This window comes from Pteropus medius, unplaced genomic scaffold, assembly GCF_902729225.1.
Source record: "Pteropus medius unplaced genomic scaffold, Ma_sr-lr_union100, whole genome shotgun sequence".
In the NCBI taxonomy this organism is placed as follows: domain Eukaryota; kingdom Metazoa; phylum Chordata; class Mammalia; order Chiroptera; family Pteropodidae; genus Pteropus; species Pteropus medius.
The window spans coordinates 8,352,914-8,376,234 of record NW_024340698.1 but is presented as its reverse complement, the minus strand read 5'-3'; the positions used below and the strand labels follow the sequence as shown (position 1 = coordinate 8,376,234).

Here is a 23,321-nt window from a genome sequence, read left to right as displayed (position 1 = left end):
AATGGTCATGACATAACTAGCTGGAGACCCACTGCAAATGAGGTAGGATAGAGGATGGGAATATAAAATATGCTTCAGATAAAGAAATACTTTGAAAAGATGCTAAATTTTTTTTGTGTGTATGCTTTATTAGTTATTGGTCTCTATGAAGGGATATGGAACAACTCAGCATGAGGTTTCAGTATATATATATATATAGAGAGAGAGAGAGAGTGTATATATATATGTGTATATATATGTGTATATATATATATATATATATATATATAGAGAGAGAGAGAGAGAGAGAGAGAGAGAGAGAGAAAGCACTGTTCACTTATACGTTAACTATCCTGAAGCTTTAAGGTTTTGATTTAAACCAGTATCAACCAGCAAAAACTTCTGGCAACTTAACTGATAAGACAGAGGAAAGGTTAATTTACTGGCATTGTGACATGAATATATATCAAAATAACAAGGATTTTCTAAAGCAAAAGTAGGCTTGGAATATCAGACGAAACAACTAATTGTTAACTTCATCAAAAAAGTAGAATTAAAGTTTTTGAAAACATTTCATTTACTTGTTTAAAACAATATCTTCAATAACTTTACAGAATCTGAATCTTCTATCTGTTCCTTCCACATTCAAAATAATGCTCAATATCACCTAATTTTTCAGATACCATTAGGAAATTAAATATCTAGAAAATTCATGCAAACTTATTCATTCGAGAATAAAACATGTTTCTCTGAGTCATTCTTCATGAAAGTCCTTCTAAAATATATTATGTGTGGCTTTGCCTTCTTAGAAAATATTGAATGTAATTTGACCTCTGGTTGAAGGCTCAGGGTCATAAATGTCCTGGGAAGTGTTATTTGTCACTTTTACTGTTACTTCTCTTCCTGCCACAATATCTGCCATTATGGATTATCTGGCTCCCCTCTGGAAAACATAATAGCCAATCATGAATGTTGAATAAGAATTAATTATTCACTGAATAAGGGGCCTAAGGGAGCAAAATGCAGGGCTTTCATGCAGAAGGTCTACGACTGCTCTTACTAGTTTTGGGACCCTTTCGCAATATCTTTCACATAGGACCATATTTTAGAGGGCTAAGGTTGTCAGTCAAATGACTTCCAGAAAAAATTATATATATAAATATAAATATATATATATATATATTTATATTTTTAATAACCAGATGGAAGAAATACAAATGAAAACCACATTAGGATGGTTATAATAAAAAAGAGAGAAAAAATTGGAGAAATTGGAATTGTCATACATCGCTGGTGAGAATATAAAATAGCACAGCTGCTGTGGCAAACAGTTTGACAATTCCTCAAAATGTTAAACAGTTACCATTATGAACTAGCACTTCTAAACCTAGGTATATACCCAAAAGAACTGAAAGCAGGGTCAAAGATATATTTGTACACTCATGTTCATAGCAGCACTATTCATAATAGCCAAGAAGTGGAAAAAAACTCAAGTGTCTATCAACAGATGAAAAGATACACAAAATATGGTATATCCCCAAAATGGGAGATTATTCCACTATCAAAAGAACGAAGTACTGATACATGCAACGACACGAATGAACTTCGAAAACATGCTAAATGGAAGAAGCGAGTCACAAGGGCCACATATTGTATGGTTCAATTTATATTAAATATCCAGGATAGGCAAGCCATAGAATCAGAAAGCAAATTAGTGGTTGTGAGGGCCTGAGTGAGGGGAGAAAGTGGAGTAACTACTTAATGGGTATGTGGCCTCCTTTGGGGATGATGAAAATATTCTGGAATTAGATAGTGGTGGTAGTTGCACGATTTTTGAATATAGTAAAACCTATTCACAACATTGTACACTTTAAATGGATGAATTGGATAGTATGTGTATCATGTATTAGTAAAGTTATTATATTTTGAAAAAGTCTACAAGACATAACAACTGAAAACAACCTCGTGAGTAAAATAATTGGCTATCTCAATCTTTTTTACATTCTCCTTAGACACAAATTCTTCTACATTGTGCTACTAGGTTGAATTTCAAGAGTAAATTAGTTTCCATACTGTAACTGACTCAGTGTATAATGGAAAATACTCTAAAAGAGTATATTCTGTGAGTTTGTAAATTTATATCTAAAGAAATACTAAAATTATTAAAATTTAATCCTATAACTAAATTATACAGGCTGCCTGACCACATTTGATGAAAAATAACACACAAAGAAATATATATAATTTGCTCAGAATACAAACAGTGAATGTCTGGAGAAATATTTTTTCTATAGAGGTCCATGAAGTACAGAAACAGATAATAAATAATAAATTTGAATTTTGAACTTTTACAAATGAAAAATGCAAAAAGAAATTGGATCTTGGCCATGCATTTCATGTAAGACAGGGAGAATCGAAGAAGGAATTTTCTTCTTTTCTTTTTTTTTAAGTGGGATTGCAACCCCTGATGGGACCCTAGCCAATTCCTCAAAACAGTTCTAGCCAGTGCATGTCTTCCTTCAGACTGAAACTATTTTTGGAGTTGGCAGCCATATGCAACAATTAAATAAAACTGGTGTGATGATGGAAAATTCTCTCAAGCAGCTCTGCTTGTCTGACTGTGTATAGAAGACAGGGAGGGGATCTATTTTCCCCTGTATTTTAAAGAAGATCAACTTTGTTTTGGACACAAAACAGTCTTGTCTTCACTATCTTAGTCTTGAGTAATAGGAATGCAATTTTGCTTTGCATGATTTATAGACCTCTAATGCAGAACATAAAAAGTTACCATTGGTTAGTACATTTGTACTTGTATAGTATTTGCACTTCTCAAGTGCTTTTATTTCATTGATCGTTGGAGCTCTAAAAACTCTAAAGCATGGGTGATACCCCAAAAATACCAATGAAGGAAATAAAGCTCATAGAGGTTACTTATCTGAGGTCAAAAGCTTTAAATGGTAGAACTACAAGTCTAGGCAAAATCCTCTGATTCCAAAACTCATGTTTAGATCCCAGCAGAGAAATGCCGCAGAGATAATTTCTTATCTCTCATCTCTCTTGAGAATCTTAAACAAGAAAAGCCAGTCAATTTTTTTGTGTATGTGTAATTAATACTCATGGTTCTTTCTCAAAATTATGTTCATGTCCCAAAAGAATAAAACATTAAAAATAAACTTAACAAAGGATGTGAAGGACCTATACACTGAAAACTACAAGCCATTATTAAAAGAAATTGAAGACACAAATAAATGGAAAGATATTCCGTGTTCATGCATTGGAAGTATCAACATAGTTAAAATGGCCATATTACCCAAAGCCATATACAGATTTAATGCAATCCCCATCAAAAGTCTAATGGAATTTTTTAAAGAAATAGTACAAAAAAAATCATCAGATTTGTATGGAACCACAAAAAACCCTGAATACTCAAAGCAATCCTGAGGGAAAAAAAAAACAAAACCAGAGGTATCACACTCCCTGACTTCAAATTATCTTACAAAGCAACAAAAATCTAAACAGCATGATATTGGCAGAAAAACAGACATACAGATCAATGAAACAGAACTGAAAACTCAGAAATAAACCTACTCTTATATGGGTAAATAATTTTCGACGAAGGAGCCAAAAGCAAAGAATGGAGAAAAGAAAGCCTCTTCAATAAATGGTGCTGGGAAGATTGGAAAGCCACGTGTAAAAGAATGAAAATAGATTGCTATTTGTCACCATACAAAATCATTAACTCAAAATGGCTCAAAGACCTAAATATAAGGTCTAAAACAATAAAATAAACAGAAGAAAACATAATAAACTTAAGGACCTTGGTCTTAGAGAAGATTTTATTAATTTGACCTAAGAGACAAGGGACGCAAAAGCAAAAATAAATGAATGGGACAATATCAAACTAAAAAGATGCACAGCAAAATATACCACTAACAAAACAAAAAGGCAACCAACCAAATAGGAGGATATATTTGCAAAGAACACCTCTGATAAGGGGCTAATATCCAAAATATATAAAGAACTCATACAACTCAACAACAAAAAACAAACTATCCAACAAAAAATGGGCAGAGGACCTGAAAAGACACTTTTCACAAGAAGACATACAAACATCCAATATATGAAAAGATGCTTAACTTCACTAGCTACTAGGGAAATGCAAATCAAAACTACAATGAGATACCATCTCACACCTGTTAGAATGGCTATCATCAACAGGACAAGAAATAACAAGTGTTAGAGAGGTTGTGGGGAAAAGGAACCCTCATACACTACTGATGGGAATGTAAATTGGTACAGCCACTATGAAAAACAGTATGGAGGTTTCTCGAAAAATTAAGAATATAATTATCTTATGACCCAGCAATCCGTCTTCTGGGTATTTACCACCAAAATTTAAAAACATTGATCCCTAACGATATACACACCCTGATTTCCATTGCAATATTATTCACGGTGGTCAGGACATGGAAACAACTGAAGTGTCCTTTGATAAATGATTGGATAAATCCATGAGAAAAGATGAAATACTGCCATTTGCAACAACATGGATAGATCTTGAGAATCCCATGGTAAGCAAAATAAGTCAGACAAAAAGTTGAGAACCGTATGATTTTACTCATATGTGGGATATAAAACTGAAAGCAAAAAGTGAACGAGACAAACAAAAGTTCATAGACACAGACGACAGTTTAGTGGCTACTAGAGAGAAAAAATAGAAGGGGGAGGTAGATAAGGGTAAAGGGGATCAAATATACAGTGAGGGTCGGAGATCTGACTTTGGATGGTGAACACACAATTCAATATACAGATGATGTATTACAGAATTGTACACTTGAAACCTATATACTTTTATTAATCAATGTCAGCCCAATAAATTTAATAAAAATTAAAAAAAAAATAAGTTCATGCCTGTTGTAACACCATCTTTATAATATCCTTGAGTTGCACTGCATCAACAATTATCCATTATTTACAGTGCCAAGCACTGTCTAGATGTTGAACAAGACTGATGAGGTCCCTGCTTTCATGGAACTTTCTTTGCTCATTTAAATAGAGAAGAAAGTGAAGGCACAGAGAAGTGAAATGATTATAAAAGTTTATGAAGTTTTGGAAGTAGACACTAGGTACTCTGAGTTCAACACCAACCTCTAATTCATCATGAAGAGTACATCAAGGGCTATGACTTAAGAACATCCTTAAATACACACTCAAACACTATTGCATAGAAATATCACCAAAAGGAATATCTAAAAATTACACTGAGTCTTAATGCTCCTCAGATTCCTCTTGGAGAGTGTACTACTTTCCCCATTCACAGATGGGGAAACAGAGGTGGAGAAAGGTTTAGTAATTTAACTTGTACAATTTTATGTTGCTAGTAGGCTATCTAACCACGGTTTAAACCCAAGCAGTCTGAGTCCAGAGCCCACCCTCTTAACCATGTCACAATACCGTGTCTCTCTTATGCATGTGTCACATTCTTCCATCATAGCCCTTAATTTTTCTCCATAACTAGATCGTAAATTCCTTGAGGGTAGAGATCATGTTTTACTTAGTTTTGCTGGCTCTATCTTTTCAATGGAAGTTAGAGTGTTACAGCATTCCCCAGGGTTCCTGTTTTGAAAAGTTGAAGATTAAATGGTAATTTAACATTAACCCTTCTGCTGCATGATGCTAGCAAGGAGTTTGGTCAGATGAGCACCCTCTAGGCTGGCTAAGCCTTGGCAACCTCTGTCAGTTTTGAATATATCAGACCTGTGAAGTTGAGTATTTCCTCACAATTCTAATTTTCAAATTGGAATGTTAATACCTTGGATTCTTGATCTATAGAGAATTTGGTTTCCATAAAGAATGTTCTATCCCTGCTCATTTGATAGCAGCAAGATCTTATCCTGGATTTAGAGTAAATATTTGGGACACTCAAAGGATTTCTGTCTTTATCTTTGGATAGTAGATTAATCTTTGGAATGTTTTTGCCCAATCATCGGTGTGATGAAACTGAACTGGGAGTGGGGGTAGAGGAGATTTCACTTTGAGTGATAGGAAGAAACATTCCTAAAGTATTCTTCTTTGAAAATAAAATTTAATGTTGGCTTTTAATTAATGCTCATCTGTAAGAATTCTAGATAAGACATAACGTAAGGAAAATATAAAAGTTTTTACTTTGAAATTAGATACACACTATATTCATTTTTAAATGCTTCCTTTTTCAGAAGTAGATTATATATCTTTTAAGGATCACACCTTTTCTCACAGAAGTTTTCTTGATAAAACAAAATGAATAAATATTTTCTGCTGATCTAATGGAAATAGTAACTTGTTCAAGAGCTGTTTGCAACGCCACTGGCAGCAGCTACTTTTGCCCCACTTTTTCTACATTTTCTTTGTCTCCTCCTTTTATTTTTCTTTCTCTCCACAAGCCAGCACATAACAGAAACACTGCCAATGCCTGGTCCAGAAGATCACAGAGATACTATTTGGCACCTAAAGCAATTTCTGAAGAGGCATTTCTTTAAATGCATTTATCAACCTCCTGAACAAACAATGAAAACAATATTTTCTCTTTTTTTTTCCATTTTAAGCTTTCCTTGCATATGTATTACCTCAGAATTTCTTATGACCATTTATTTTGGCTCTATATGACACACCTGCCACATGCTACTTGAATTGGCAGTCTAACAACAAGGTTAAAAGCTTTCAAGTTTTCTAATTTGCTTCATGTTCTATTTCCCTTATGTGTTTTGGTTAGTGGTCCACAAATACATGTTCTTTAAAGCATATGAGAGGTGCTTAGCACTGCAGATGGAAACCATGATTTCACAAGCATCCTTTGGAAAACTGAGTTTTCTGTGTGAAAATAAAAGCTATAAAAATAAGGATATTTTGACTATGTGCAGAACTTTTTTCTTTTTTTTTTAAAGCTTCATTGCATTTTCCCGCAATACTCCCAAAGTAATACATTTAATAGACTTTTTACAAAAAAGCAGGTAAGTTATTCCATTTTACAATGCAATTAAAATGACCCATCTCATTTTGTGTATATGGTCATAGAAAAACAAGCAGATGCTACAGTGCCTCTTTCAAACATAGCTTTAGTAATGTTTGTGAATGATTTTTGTAAAAGTTCATCTTCTTTTAGAGGTATATCTCCTTTTAAATAGTATACAAAATTATAAGAACTTGCTAATAAATGCCATTTAAATATTTTAAAGTAATCCAATTTAATATAAAAACAACTTAAAATCTGAATTCTAAACACAGTTATTAAACAACACAGGTTAATTTTCCTGCTTATGTGCATGGGACAGAAGTCCCAGTGCGATTAAAAGATCTTCATTCACCCCAAACTGGATTTAAATTTGAAGATAATGGGAACTTAATATATTTAGCAATTCATGTTCTACAATGTTCAAGCATTTGAGATGAGTGTAATACAAAATAAAACACAAGGCTGATTGCATTTAATATATGCAGGGTTATTTTGCTGAGAATTCATTCCAGAAATATTTACTGGGCATCTGATATGACCTATGCACTGATCTAGGTGCTGGGGATACCAAAGTGAACAAGATAAAATCCCTGTTCTAAAACTCATACAATCAATTGGTTGGCTATGGATGGAGATGGGAGGGCCAAAATAAACAAAGAAGCATTTTCATAGTTCATTTTTAACAAATATTTATTGTCATTCCCTAAAATTCAAACAAATGAGGTCTTTAAAATATTCATATAGAAAAATAACGATCAATCAACAAACATTTATTAAACACCAACTTGATGTGCAGACTTGTGTCACATGCTTCTGGGGAATCAGAAGAGCTCCAAGACACTGCTTCTGCACTGAAGAAGCCTCTACTGAGTTTGGGAGCCAAGAACAACATAGTATGAAATAAAAGCAAACAATTTTGAGAATTAAGAGCAAAATTCAGTAATATAATTAACAAATACAATGAGAGTTCTGAGAAGAGACTGTCACTCAGGCCTGGAGTAGTTAAGAGAGTTTTCAAAGAGGAGAAAGTGGAGCTGTGCCTTAAAGAGTGAGAAGAACCTAGGTGAGGGTGAAGGGGCAGAGAGCATTCCTGAAAAGGAAGAGCACTAATGAGGGTGAGAAGAGATTAGGCTCCTGGTATTTGTAAGATGGTGAGCAGATGTGTGCTGGCTGGGATGGCAGGTTCATACTGCAGAAGAGAAATAATGTGTGGATAGTTTCTGAAGGATCCTAAAAGTGACTCAAGGAAAGAATGTTTGTTATCCAAACAGGAGCCTCTCTTAAAGATTTTAAGCAGAGTAGAAACTTAGTGGTTATAAACGTAGTATGGTAACAACGATCGGGCCTTGGAAAACTGTTTTATTTAAGTAGCCTACAACACACAATCAGATCAAAGTCTATGCATTGAACATACTCTGGGAGAACAAATGATGAGAAGAAGTGGATGAAGGTCAGATTATTATTCTCCAGTTCACAGGCTCTGTTAGACCAGGACAGGCAGTGATTCACATAAGGCCGGCATGAAAAGTACATAGAAAAACAAGCTGAAAAGTTAAGCTTCCTGTTTGCATTTTGCGAACTATCCATTTATCAATGATCCCAGTCATTAAGGACACATAACTGTAGTCCTATTTTCTGAATTGACTCAAATACTTTTTTTAATCTTAATCTCTATGATGGAAATTCCTTTTAAAAATGTAGTTGAAAGTTCAACAAGGATTGTTTTTCTTTCTTTTTTTTTTCAGATTTTGTTACAGAATAAGCTCATGCCAGGAATTAAATTTAGATAGTGATTTTTTGAGCTATAATGGCATAAATTTCTGTTACAGGAGTTTAAATGCACTACAATGGTCTGAAAGTATTCATGGTCCTCCCAAAGTACATATTGAGTTTAACTCAATTGAATTTTCAGTTTTCTCACTGATATGATTTGGTTGAACATTCACTGTTCACTAACACACACACTCACTGCAAAACAATAATCAAAAGGTATCACTAAATGTTTATTTATCCTTTGAATACTTATAAACAGCCCAAGTAACTCTCTAGTCAAACTTGTGAGTCACATAAGGATGATTATCTGTCAGAGAGTTAAACAAAAGTAGCATTTAGCTGATTTAATGGTGTGAAGGGATTCATCACTGTATCTAGTAGGCATTCAATAAGAGCCTCCTTACATGACTGGTATTATAGTCAATAAATTCAGATTCTCAGTCTCAGTATGAAAAGTCCCCACTCCTTATTAGGAGCACTTACAAAACTAGTAAAAGGGTAGAGAAAGAAACTTTGTGGCTGAAAATTTTGGAAGAAGACCAAAAATATCTGGATTTCAAGGACCAAGTAGTTTAATGCATCAATGCCAATACTTCTAGTGGACTTGAAGGGAATTTTCTAGGAAAGTGAATTTTCTAGCTAAGTGTACATAAGAGTTCTACCCTTTGTATCTGAAGTTACTACTGTTAGAGGAATTATTTCACATTCATATCATATACATGACATGTAGGTGTGTATGTGTGCGTGTGTGTGTGTGTGTGTGCCAATTTCCTAGAGTTAATTGGAAAGCTGGCTGCTTTAGTAAAGAGTTAAAACTGAATTGTGGAGACCATAGACAGTACAAAATCTTAAGTTCTACATGTCCCAATCTTCCCGCAGGCCTAAGAGTGTCCTTCCTTAAAGGCCTCTAAAATAAGTATCCCATTTTTCTCTTGATATTTCAGAGTGATATTTTTGCTGGATTAGAAACTATGAGCTTTTCTTTATAGAAAAATTTAAAGGAAATGTAAAATACGGTAGCTCTTTAACATCTTTTAATTGAATGTTGGACAAGTAGTCAATGCCCTTGCTAATGCTAAAGAAGGTGTATAACTATAATACGGTCATTATTAAGTCATCTTCCTGGTTCAGATAGAGTAGTTGTCTTCTACCTTTCAAGGTCAATCTCAACAAGTCTCAAAGGAAAGATTTTAAAAAGGAGAGTGTGGAAAATCCAGTCCACACAAATATAAAAATAGTCCAAATAACTCTAAATGAGCTCACAAAGAAGTTATCAAAGTCAGTGAGGAACAAAGTAACCTATTGATTACTTTGACCTTGAACAGAGGCCCAGAAAGGTTAATTTACTTGGCTAAAATGCCTGAAATTTTTAGTGTACATACGAAGAGCTCGTGATCCAATTTCATCATATGTGATATATTGGCAATCTGTGATCAGAGTGGGTAGGCAGATTCCCAAAAGTTTAACCCAATTGTCCTGATTCATTTCTTGCATTGACAACTCATGCCCATCTTGGAGCTTAATTCCTGGCTATGGTGGCATTTCACACTACTGAAAACCAGCAGGGCACTTGCTATAACATTGAATCCCTGGAGAAAGGCATCCTTGCTTCTGAAATTATAAGGACTTATTGACCATCGAAGGGATGTGTCTTACATTAATTTGAACGTGACTGCCTTTATACCCTCTTTAAGTTCCAGAAAACACCACATTCTTTGCACACATGGTTTTATCCCAACTGCCTCTCTACTGTAGTTTGCCAAACTTTGGACTCTGCTTTTCTACCATGCTCTACCTGATCCTCTCTAATTTCTAAAACCTTTAGAATAAGACTCACCTTAGTGGTTTATAACAATTTGAAACTCCTGGCCACAGTCTGTTGCTAGCCAAAACATATATTTTAGCATGTTTCTCCTGTTAACCAAATGTTAACAAAGATATCGATCTCTCTTTTCCTGTTTTACTTATAAGAGACCATTTCCTCTACTATACTCTGGTCAGGATATACATACATACAAAATTTTCTATAAAAGTAAGGCCTGAAACCATAAAACTCCTAGAAGAAAATATTTGACATCAGTAGTAAACTATTTGACATAAATAATGTCTTTTTGGATATGTTCCTTCAAGTAAGGAGAACAAAAGCAAAAATAAACAGATGGACTTCATCAATCTAAAAAGTCTTTGCACAATGAAGGAAACTATTAACAAAACAAAAAGATAACCTACTGAATTGGAGAATATATTAACAAATTATATATCTGATAAAGGGTTGATATTGAAAATACATAAGGAACTCACACAATAACAACAAAAAAACTCAATAATAACAACATAATAAAACTTAATGATAATAAGGAACTCAATAACAACAACAAAAAGTAACCAATCTGATAAAAAAAAAAGAGCAGAGGACATGAAAAGACATTTCCCCAAAGAAGACAAACAGATGGCCAACATACATATGAAAAGATGATCAACATCACTAATCATCAGGAAAATGCAAATCAAAACCACAATGAGATATCATCTCACAGCAATCAAAATGGTTACCAATAAGTCAAAAAATAACATGTGTGGGCAAGGATGTGGAGAAAAGGGAACCCTCATACACTGTTGATGGAACTGCAAATTGGTGCAGCCAGTATGGAAAACAGTAATGAGATTCCTCAAAAAACTGAAAATAGATCTACCATATGACACAGCAATTCCACTTCTGGGTATTTATCTGAAGAAACACAAAACACTAATTTGAAAAGATATATGCACCCTTATGTTCATTGAAGCGTTATTTACAATAGCTAAGATATGAAAGCAACCCAGGTGTGCATTGATAGATAAATGGATAAAGAAGATGTACTACACACACAATGGAATATTATGCAGCAATAAAAAATGAAATCCTGTTTTGTGACAACATGGATAGACCTAGAGGGTATTATGCTATTTTAAGTAAGTCAGATAGAGAAAGACAAATATGGTATTATTTCACTTATATGTGGAATCTTAAAAAACAAACAAACAAAAAACAAAACAAAAACAGACTCCTAGAAATAGAGATCAAAGGTATGGTTACCAGAGAGGAGGGGGTGGGGAATGGGTGAAAAAAGTGAAGGAGAAAATAGTCAATAATATTGTGATAAGTTTTCACAGTGACAGATAATTACTAGAATTAGTGCGGTAATCACATTGCAAAGTATAAAAATGTTGAATAACTATATCGTACACCTGAAACTAATATAACTAATATAATATTGTATACCAACTATACTTAAATTAAAAAAAAATCTCTATAGCAATTTCTAATCAATTAGGATACTGGGAACTTTATTGAGTACAAATTCCAAGAGTGAGTTTAAGGTTTACAAAACAACCACTAAAACAGAATAAGGATAAATTTGCTTTACTGAGCACAATTTATGATGTATTCTAAAGTGATATTTTGGTTATCAAACAATTGGTATTCCTAGATGTTAATAATGTCTATGAAGCTCTTATTCTGTGCCAGACACTATGTTGAGTGTTTGTGTGTGTGCGTTAAGTGTTTTATATTCATTATTTCACTCAGTCATTCCAATACCCTATGAAGTAGATAATATTAAGGAGCAATGTCGAAGTTGCCTTTCAAAACGAAATCTGTTACAAATCTCAGTTCTAGACTTGTCACCAAATAGTGGTATTCAATTTTTCAATATTTAAAATTCTCAGATGTCATAATAGTCATGAACACTAATTTAAAAATCTCTAGTTTCTCAATTTTATTTCCAGCTTCCTGTAATCATAATATAAATACTCATTACTGCCTCCTCATGGAAGCCAGAGGATCCTAAATTGCTTATAGGTTTTTGAATATATCATCTAATAGATGTCTGGCAAATAAGTTAGAAAATGGTTGACACATTGGGTTTTAATTCTCCCATTCAAGAAAACATGTGGTCCAGAAATCTGGCATCCAGCTGTTAGGAGGAAAGCATAAAAGCCTTTGGGGATACTAAATCTCTCCCACAATCATAAAAATTCTTTACAAAAAAACGGTTATCCAAATCAAAATGAACACTTTGAACAAAGATTTAGAAATTATGAAAAACTGAAGCTGTAAGAAGTTAGCCAGCACCTTCAAAAGAAATCCTCTCTCTGTTGTTAATTTGTAAGCCTGTTAAATCAAAATCTGGAGTATGCAGTATTCATAAAGAGAAAGCAAAAAAAAAAAAAAGATTTCTCCACATGATGGTTTCAGTACAAGATCTGAATAAGAGCCTGAAAAGAAAGAAAAGACTTGACCTTAAAATAAAACTCAAGGAAAATTCTGAAGTCAAACCAGCATGGAAGTCTGTACATTAAGGTAAGCACCAACATATATGGAATGTAAGATACCTATAGATTAAGAATCATTTAAAAAAATCAACTCAGCTTAAATGGCCAACCAACAAAGAAAAAGAAGGAGGAGAAAGAGTAATGGCTTCAAATTAAGTTAAAGAGAGCACTTACATTTATACTGTGGTGAACTAACTGCCCATCAAAGCTGATGAAATTCTATACTGTAGTTACCATGTTGTGTTCATTAATTTAAAATCATGTAAGTATATCTTATAGAAATCATCTATAACACCAAGTACTGAATGACTTAAATTATTAAGTTTGACTGCCATGTAATTCAATATATCAATGAAGGAGACCAAAATGATTTGATTCTATTGTAAATAAGAGTATAATCCCACAAAAGATCATAATGATTCTCAGCATAATAGAAACTTCAACTCACAAAGACATAAAACTGAGCTTAAATTACAAGGGTCTGAATATGGATAGCATTATCAGTAATATATACTACTAAACACTTGTTCCAAGAAAAACATTCAAGCCTCAAGCAACAAAGCAGTTTTCATAACAGTAATCACTGAAAACACATTTTGGGTTATCAGGTTTGTCAAAAGTCAAATAAGACTCTTTCATCGAAGGAGGAGGATTTTGAGAATTCTAGAATTGCAAATAATTTTGAAAGATCAAGTTTAGCTCTTTACCATCAGGTAAGTAAATGAAGGTCTCTGAACTATTCAGGATAAGTGGCTCATATTCAGTTATTGAATGCATATTGATAGTAGTTCTTTATTATTTCTCTTTCATAAATATATTCCCTGAACAAATATTTATTAAGGATTAACTTGAGTCCACATAACCTTTTGTCAAGGTATATAAATATGAATAAGCCACAGTCCCTTTGGCTTACATTTTATGTTCAAAATTTCAAGCAAATTTACAAAAGATAATCTTAGTGGATAAATAGCATATATTTAGGAATACAGATGTTATATACTCTTCATTAAAAAAAAAAAAAACTTCTGTTTAAGCCACAAGGTTACTGATATATAAGCTAAGCCATATCATGAAGAGCTCATCCATTCCTTGACCATGTTCTTCAGGAGTCTTTCCCTTACCTCTTAAGCTGCAATTCTGTCTCTCCCAAAAACATCCATATGACTTTTCTACACTTCAGCTCTGCCTCTGTCTCAAGGAAGTCTTCTTAAACCTTCATTGATGGAGTATTTTCCACCTGATACCTCTTCTTCCTCACTCCGAATCTCTCCTGCACACATTACAAGATGGCTTCCATCTCCATCATTCTATTAAAGCTACTCTAGATTCAATGAAATTCAAGAACAATACTAATTTGAATTAAACATTGCTAAAACCATTGGTACATTTACTATTAAATTCCTCAGCACAGTACCTGGCACAACTAGGTTCTCAATAAATACTATCTGAGTTGAATATTATATAAATAATAAAGGTGACAGAAGGTTCAACATTGTAGTTACTCATTAAAAAATCTTTGAATTGTCAGTTGTGTATTTTGTATATTTACAAAAACTGATGTTTTCTTTCATTCACTCTCCAAATATGTATTAAGTACTATGTATAAGATATTTGACATGGTTCCTGTTTTCATGGACTTCAATAGTCTAGCATGATATAATTTTGATGCCACACATTTAAATTTGTTAAATTCATATTGAATTAAGGAATGTACCCCCTTAGGGAGAAATTCCACTTGTTACTCCTTCCTCTAAGGCCAGCTTCTCAATTCCACCAAGCAGAAGGGATCACCAGGTTCTCAATAAAATGTTCAAATAGAATTGTCCACCATGAGCCTATTATATCATAGTTATGCAACTATTTCTGCGAACTACTTTGGGGCAGAAGCTAGCCTGGTGCCTGGCACATGGGCTCTCAGTTCATTTGTTTGCACTGCATATATGAAGAAACTAAAGTCCCCAAAAGTAAGGAAAGATTAATTGTTCTGCAGTATATAGAATGAGCTTTAGAATTACAAAGACCTGAATTTGAACCTTGGTCAAGATATTTAACCTCAGCATCTCAGTTTCCTATCAGGATTAAATCATATGATAGATGTGAAAACCCCTGGTGTGAAGTAGGCACTCAGTAAACCCAAGATCACAGCTAATGACATAGAACTGGTGTTAGATGTGGAAGGTGGGCTGTTAGGAATTTAAAGACAATTAAAAATATAAATAAACAAATAATGTTATTTATTTGATGTTTTAGACTTGACCTTAGCCAGAATGAACATTTAAATGAATTCGGTGTGAGAGAGTACAAAGAACCTAGATGGAAAAAAGTAAAGAGCTGCCCTAGGGACAAAAAACATAGCTGATGTAACAGCATCCTTAGAGACTAGAGTAAAACTTGCCCAGATATTAGCAACATCAGTTAATTAAATAGGAAAAAGTTTTATAAAGGTATAGTGTTTTAGGTGGCAAAAACGAACAGAATAAATGAAAGCAATATCTTTTCAGATCTTTAAGCAGTATATTTTCCAGATATTTTAAAAGGAAACACTTTAAAAATAAATAAATTCTCATGAAAAAATAGAAATTTTAAACTAGATACTTATGAAAAAAGAAAAAAACATTAAATGTTCCTGCTTTTTTTTTTTTTTAATAAAACCATGAAATACATCCCACCATAGCATAGTAGTTGAGAATAGGATTTTGGGGACAGAAGGCCTTGTTCATAATCCCACCGCTCACCTACTAGTTGAAAGACCTTGGGCAAGTTACCTAGACAATCTGTACTTCAATTTCCTCATCTATAAAATGGTGTCAATAATAGTATCTGTCTCTGTCTCATAGAGCTGTGTTGTAGATTAGAAGGCATTAATATTTATAAAGCACTTAGCACAGTACTTGGCTCAAATCAAGCACTAATTAAGTGCTTCTGAAAAAAAATCACCTGAACTCCTCTTGTTCAATATAGAAATAAGTATCTGGTAAACCTCATCCCTTTACTTTATAATGACTATTTTTTTAATGTTTTGCTATGTATTTACTCTGAAGCCACTAAGTTCCTTATACAAACCCTTTGAGAAATTCCAGAGATGAACACGAAAAAAATAAAGGCAAGAAATTGACTTGTTTCCTGTTTCTTTAGAAGGATCTATAAGTGAAAACTATAGAGAGTCATTTAGAGGCACATTTTAGCTCAACACAGTGAAGGGCTGGCTCACATCTTGAGCTGTCCAACAGTGCATTGGACTGCTTGACTATGTGGTACATTCCCCTTCACTTGGTTTCTACAACATTACATGGGAAGTTGGATTAGAAACATCAAAATCGCCATACAAGGATAACATGCCATGAGTCAATAACTTTTTATTGCAGTATCAGAGAGGAAATACATTGCTAATTTTGTACGATGTGCATAGTACTGTATTTGGTTTTTAGGTGACGCAAAATGCTTACATAAGACAGATTTTCTTCCCACATTGAGTTTATAATCTAGTTGGGGAGATAATCTCACATCCCAAAATTGTTACAGGTAGCATATGATTAAGTTCTGAATCTCACTTGCTTTGTAACCACAAACTCCTTGAAATATAAAATGACAAGCTGTGTCCACTTAGAATATTCTCTCTTATCCAAAGATAGAATTTCTCGTAAATCACAATGTGAAAGAAATAACCACTGCAGGGTTCCTGTTTTCCTTTAATGTGAATATGAAATTATCATATCTACCAATGTCCCCCAAATGCAAAGCACTACATTGACAAGAGTAGGTTCAGGAAATTCAGAAAAGAAAAAGAGCAAACTTATACATTTTTATTGTGCATAAAAATTGTGCTTTTTATGGGTAGTTGAGTTGTTCAGTCATGAACTCAATTAGACCTGAAGCTAAGATGCATTCTCCACATTTTTGTTTTAATATGAGCCTGAGTCACAGACTTACAATGTGGGGAATGATGATCTGCAGACCAATTCCCTCATTTTTCAGACAAGACAACAGGACTATAGACATAAAAAACTTGGTCACAGATACAAAGGGAGTTAGTGACATAGTCAGCACAAGAGCTAAATTCTAATAACCAGAGTTGAACACTGTTCTAGAGTTGGAGATGTTTTAATCTCTCTCTCTCCTCCCCATTTATATTTTTATAATTAAGTTTATTGAGATAACATTGGTTAATACAATTATATAATTATCAGGTGCACATTATAATTTGATATCTATATATTCTATTGTGTGTTTACCACCCAAAGTCCAGTTTCCTCAGCTACCATATATTTGATCCCCTTAACCCAGTTCACCCTCCCCCTACCCTCCTATATCTGACCCTCCTTTACCCTGTCTACCTCCTCCGCTCCTCTCCCACCCCTTACCCTCTGGTAACTACTAGTCCATTGTCCATGTCCATGAGTCTCTGTTTGTTTGTCCTGTTCATTTGTTGCTTTTAGGTTTATATCCCACATATAAGTGATATCATGTGATTTTCAACTTTTTCTGTCTGACTTACTTCGCAACTTCACAAGAACACTACTAGAAACAATAAGCAAATACAGTAAAGTTTCTGGATACAAAATCAATGTTCAAAAATCCATAACGTTCCTATACTCTAATAATGAACTGTCAGAAAAAGAAGTAGAAAAAATAATTCCTTTTGCAATTGCACCAAAAAGAATAAAATATCTATGAATAAATTTAACGAAACATGTGAAGGAACTACATAATGAAAACTACAAGACCCTATTAAAAGAAATCGAAGATGATACAAAGAAATGAAAAGATATTCCTTGTTCTTGGATTGGAAGAATCAACATAGTTAAAATGACCATATTACCTAAAGCATTATACAGATTTAATGCAATCTCCATCAAAATCCCATCAGCATTTTTTAAAGAAATAGAACAAAAAATAGATTTGTATGGAAACACAAAAGACCCTGAATTGCCAAAGTCATCCTGAGAAAAAAGAACAAGGCTGGAGGCATTACTCTGCCTGACTTCAAATTATACTGCAAAGTGACAGTAATCAAAATGACATGGTATTGGCAGCAAAACAGACACATGGACCAGTGGAACAGAATCGAGAGTCCAGAAATAAACATATATATATATGTGTGTGTGTGTGTGTGTGTGTGTGTGTGTATATATATATATATATATATATATATATATATATATATATACAAACAAATAATTTTTGACAAAAAAGCCAAAAACATACAGTGGAGAAAGGAAAACTTCTTCAATAAATGGTGTTGGGAAAACTGGAAAGCCACCTGCAAAAGAATGAAACTAGACAGTTGTCTATCACCACACACCAAAATTAACTCAAAATGGATTAAGGACCTGAATATAAAACCTGAAACAATAAAATGCATAGAAGAACACATGGGAACAAAACTCAAGGACCTTCGACTTATAGAGGATTTTAGGAATTTGACCTCAAAGACAAGGGAAGTAAAATAAAAAATAAATGAATGGCACTACGTCGAACTAAAAAGCTTCTGCTCAGCAAAAGAAATCACCAACAAGGTAAAGAGAGAACCATCTAAATGGGAAAATATATTTGCAAGCAATGCCTCCCATAAGGGCCTAATATCCAAAATATACAAAGAACTCATAGAACTCAATAATAACAAAAACAAACAATCCAATCAAAAAATGGCCAGAGAACCTGAACAGACACTTCTCCCTAGAGGTCATACAAATGGCCAACAAATATGTGAATAGATGCACAATATCTCTAGCTATTAGGGAAATGCAAATCAAAACCACATGGAGCTACCATCTCACACCTGTTAGAATAGTTATAATCAACAGGACAAGTGATAACAAATGCTGGAGAGGATATGGAGATAAAGAAACCCTCATACACTGCTGGTGGGACTGCAAATTGCTATAGCCACTATGGAAAACAGTATGGAGATTCCTCAAAAAATAAGAATTGATCTACCATATGATCCAGCAATCCCTCTACTGGGTATTTACCTGAAAGATTTGAAAACCCATATCCTCCCCATTTTTAAAGTCTTAATTTTCATGGCATGAGAATACATGTGATTAAAATAACTGAAGCCACTATATCTCTACTTAAAACCATTCTATTTATTTGAATTGGAAGTTGAAATAAATGCTTTCAAAAGCTCAGAAGAAATAGAGTAATAACTTATTTTTACAAAAGCAGACTATAAAACTGCCAGGAACATGCTAAGGAAGTTAATAGATAATCTTTATTATTCGATGCAAAGTAGCTCTTAAAACAATCCAAGCATCAAAGTCCAAAAGAAAGCAGGAGTTAGAATGAGTGACAGAAGCTGGCAACTAGCTGGTGGAAGAGAGACCACCGTAGGATTTTTCAGAGGCCAAAGGAAAATATAGCCGCATATTTATGTGTATATATTATACTGCCGGAAACCAGTGCCTGGGAGGGGAGGGCTGTGCGCACTTGGGGTGTGTGTGTGTGTGTGTGTGTGTGTGTGTGTGCACGCGCGCGCATGCACGTGCACATGTGTTGTAGGGAGAAGGAATATAGTCTTATGACTGCTGGCTAAAAAGGAGCTAAACCAAGTGAGACATTGTACTGAATACACGACATGGTTCTTTCCTAGTATAAAAAGTGCCAAGAAATAATACTTTACTTGAAACCTAAATAATTCAGACTTTAGTCATTTAGGACAAATAGAACTAGCAGCAAAACAACTGACTAGGGCCATATAAGAGAAAGCAATAAGCAGAAAACCTATAGGAAGCTGTATATAGGCATATGGCCCAGAGTTTCTTAAAACACAAAGTATTTTGAGTAAAAGAAAACGTTCTCCTTAAGGGAAAACCCAAAGAAAGCATATGAAGTTATTAACAAGAAAAGTTGGTGGGAGAAAGGTACTAATACACTTTCATTTCCTTAAATATTATTAAAAATGTGTATCGATATGTCTGTACTTGGTAACTGAACATTTATATTGACCTTTTTAATAAAGAATTAATTTTCATAGAAAAAAAAAACCTGATTAATTTGTATACTATCGACCTATTCTCACTATTATCCACATATGGAAAATCCAGATGGTTACAATTTACAACCAGGCACACCTCATGGCAGCTAACAGAATTGCAAGCATAGTAGTTTGCTTGCACGAGGCTAGTTTTGCAAGTATAATTTAAGAAGTAATATGTATCCCAAATAACTAAAGCCATACCTTTACAATGATTGCCTTTATATCACTTTGGTGATATTTAAAATATATACAGATATTACTGCTGAATCAACTGCATAGCAGTTTCTATCAATGTATAAGATTTAGAAAATGAATGGATTTCTTATTCATAATCAAACAAACATGATCTGTATAGATGGTAAATTTAATGAAGGTTCAGCCATCACTCTACCTGAAAGAGGTTGCCTGATTGTTTTTAAGATATAAGAGGAGAATAATGAGGCATGAGATTATGAACATAAACAATAGATGCATGAGAAAAAATAACTTATTCATCAGTTTTATTAAAAGACAAAGCACGCTATTGTATGAAATCAGTACATCACATAAAATAGATTCAATTAATGAAAATACTGGGTGATTTTTTTTTTTAATCGTGCTTAGTGGAAAACACTGGGTAGAAATCGTTTCAATACAAGTCTTATATGTGTGTGTGTGTGTGTGTGTGTGTGTGTGTGTTAATAAACAACATACAGTAAATCTATTTATATCTTTCTCTCCTTAGTAGGGATATTATAATGCCTTACAGCCAGCATTCCTGGACATCAGTTCTTATTAAGGTTAACAGAAGCTGTTGGTGTTTGGCTTCAATATGAATTGACTCTGGGGCTGTAACAAGGTAGTTTTTTTTTTCTTACACTTAATCTCTGGTAAACTCATATTTTATTTTTCCTAATGATCTAATGCAGATAAAAGTCTTATTGACTGTGGGTTTTAGATAGTTGAGTTACACTTACTATTTCACTGCATTTGAGAAAATGTATTAACAACCCCAGTAAAGGTTGATGAGATAACATAAAGAATGGAGGGACTCTCAATTCTCACATCTAGTGGGAACTAGAATTGAAACTTAAAACCTGAGAAGAACAGTAATTCCAAATCCCATTTCTTTACCAAGTTATTCATGTCAATAGAAAAATCAGGGAACCATTAGTGATAAGTGGAGTGGTATTTTATCAGCTAAAGATGAAATCATCAAAAAAAAAGTCCTATTGTATTTGCTATCCAAATACACTAGTTATGCTAAGCAGAGTTCTTTCTAAGAGCTTACTTTAAAAACCTTCTGAGGCAACAGAAATGCTGCTTTCTAAAAGCAGACAGAAGCTGGTATGATAAAACAGAATTAAAAAGGAAAAAGGAAGGGAGTAATGCAGAAAAAGAGAACTAAAACAGGCTTTTTAGTGCTGAGCACATAGTAAGTTTTCAAAAATATATGTTAGCATAAATATCGAAGTCTATCATAGAGCCTATCAAAAAGCTCCCCTCAAGTAATGTTGAGTATATATATTTGCACACATAGAAAACTCTATGTAGGGCACATCTTATAAACTACTACATATTTATCTTGTTATAGTAGAGATAACTTTTAAATAAATTAGAATTATTTGTTGCTCACTACACTATGAATAATACAAAGCTGAACTTAACTTAAAAAGCTATGCTGACTACAGCCATGCTACCCTGAACAAGCCCAATCCCATCTAATCTCGGAAGCTAAGGAGGGTTGGGCCTGGTTAGTACTTGGATGGGAGACCACCTAGGAAGACCAGGTGCTGTAGGTGTAAAAAAAATAATAATAATAAGGGATTGTAACCTGACAAGGTCCTTGCAATCTGTGAGGTCAAGTGTTGCCTCGCCTAAAAAATAAATAAATAAATAAATAAATAAATAAATAAATAAATAAATAAATAAATACAAGCTATGCTGAAGAAAATGCACGTAGGTTTCACTAAGCACACACAAGCAGCATTTCCATTTGTACAGTTTCTTTTCAGGAGAATACTACTTCTAACACGGTAGCATGAGCATTCACATGCATACAGCACTTGAAAATCCTCACATGATAAACAAAGTATTATTGTTATTTAAAAAAAATTTCCACTGGCAAACTGGACCTCAAAAATTATTTTAAGGTGTTCTTTATCTTTATTCTTCTTTTAGTCCACACTTCTATTTCTAAATAATGCACAAATATTTGGGAGCATGTATGATATCAATGAGGAAAACTAATTTTCCCTCCAGATACAAATGCATATTTATGGGAATAAAAGGTACACATGCAAAAATTGGATGATGATACCAGTTCATTTTATACTCTTCTTTGCAAAGCTCCCTTATACTATTATTAGTGAGAAAATAATTCCTCAATTATACTTCATTAAAAAAGAAAACATATAAAATTAATATTCTTTATTCTTACTCCCCTAAACTCTATGAGCTTGGAAGTGCTTTCACTGAAAGCAGCTACTTCTTTTTAATGCTGGTTCTGGTCCCAAAATGATTGTCTCAACACCATAATTTCTATGATAGGTAGTTTTTATTAATAGTACTGACCCATCAGATAATACAAAAGTCCATAAGTTTACATTGAGGTCTTATTACAATAACACTTCATTTATTGGAACACTATCTGGCAAGGAGGTGATCAATAAAAGTGAAATTTCAAAAACGAACTCTTAAACATTAATATTTGCCTCTTTTACCCAAGCTGGATAGACAACTTTCTGAAATCCATTTTAAAACTTTCTTGCCCCCTTAGAATAATAAATAAAAGTTATGTTTTTTTTCTGATAATTCTAGACCATCATTACAAAGAATCATTAGCCATGCCTTTCAGGATATGTTGGGCACGTTGTTAAATGGCTCCAGATGCCTGTGTGTTTGAAGTCCTCATGTCTACTTTTATAGTTTGTCTCTCTTCTTCCTCATGGCAGCTATTTATTTGCTATGACTTCAGAATGTACCTGCCTCTATTACCTCCCCCACAAATACACCAATTAAATGTTCAATTCAAGCAAATAAAATGTAGCAAACAATTGCTCTAAGTAAGGTGTTGAATCAAGTATGCTAGATATACTCTTAAAATACAAATGACTCTAGAGTGCTCTTAAGGAGGGCCCTGGCCTGCTCCATTTCCGACCCGGGCCAATTCACCCCTCCTTAGGCAACCTGGTGGCCCCAGGGAGGGGGTAGGTAGACAGGGTAAAGGGGGTCAAATATGTGGTGACAGAAAGAAATCTAACTATGGGAGGTGAACACACAGTGTAAATATATAAATATATATAT

The 23,321-nt window shown here is 33.7% G+C and overlaps 1 protein-coding gene and 1 pseudogene across 25 annotated transcripts in view; one reads left to right on the top strand and one right to left on the bottom strand.

Moving 5' to 3' along the window:
* The window catches only part of MBNL3 (muscleblind like splicing regulator 3), a 109,370-nt gene that overhangs the window by 63,413 nt on the left and 22,636 nt on the right, over positions 1–23,321 (bottom strand). For 6 of the 25 annotated variants that reach the window (XM_039875387.1, XM_039875360.1, XM_039875425.1 and 3 more), the window contains one exon: positions 14,179–14,378. The exons of the other annotated variants lie outside the window; for them this stretch is intronic. The gene's annotated coding sequence lies outside the window, so the exon portion shown is untranslated. The remainder of the gene's footprint in view (positions 1–14,178; positions 14,379–23,321) is intronic. 25 annotated transcript variants of the gene reach the window in all.
* On the top strand, positions 21,699–21,817 carry LOC120613368 (uncharacterized; annotated as a pseudogene).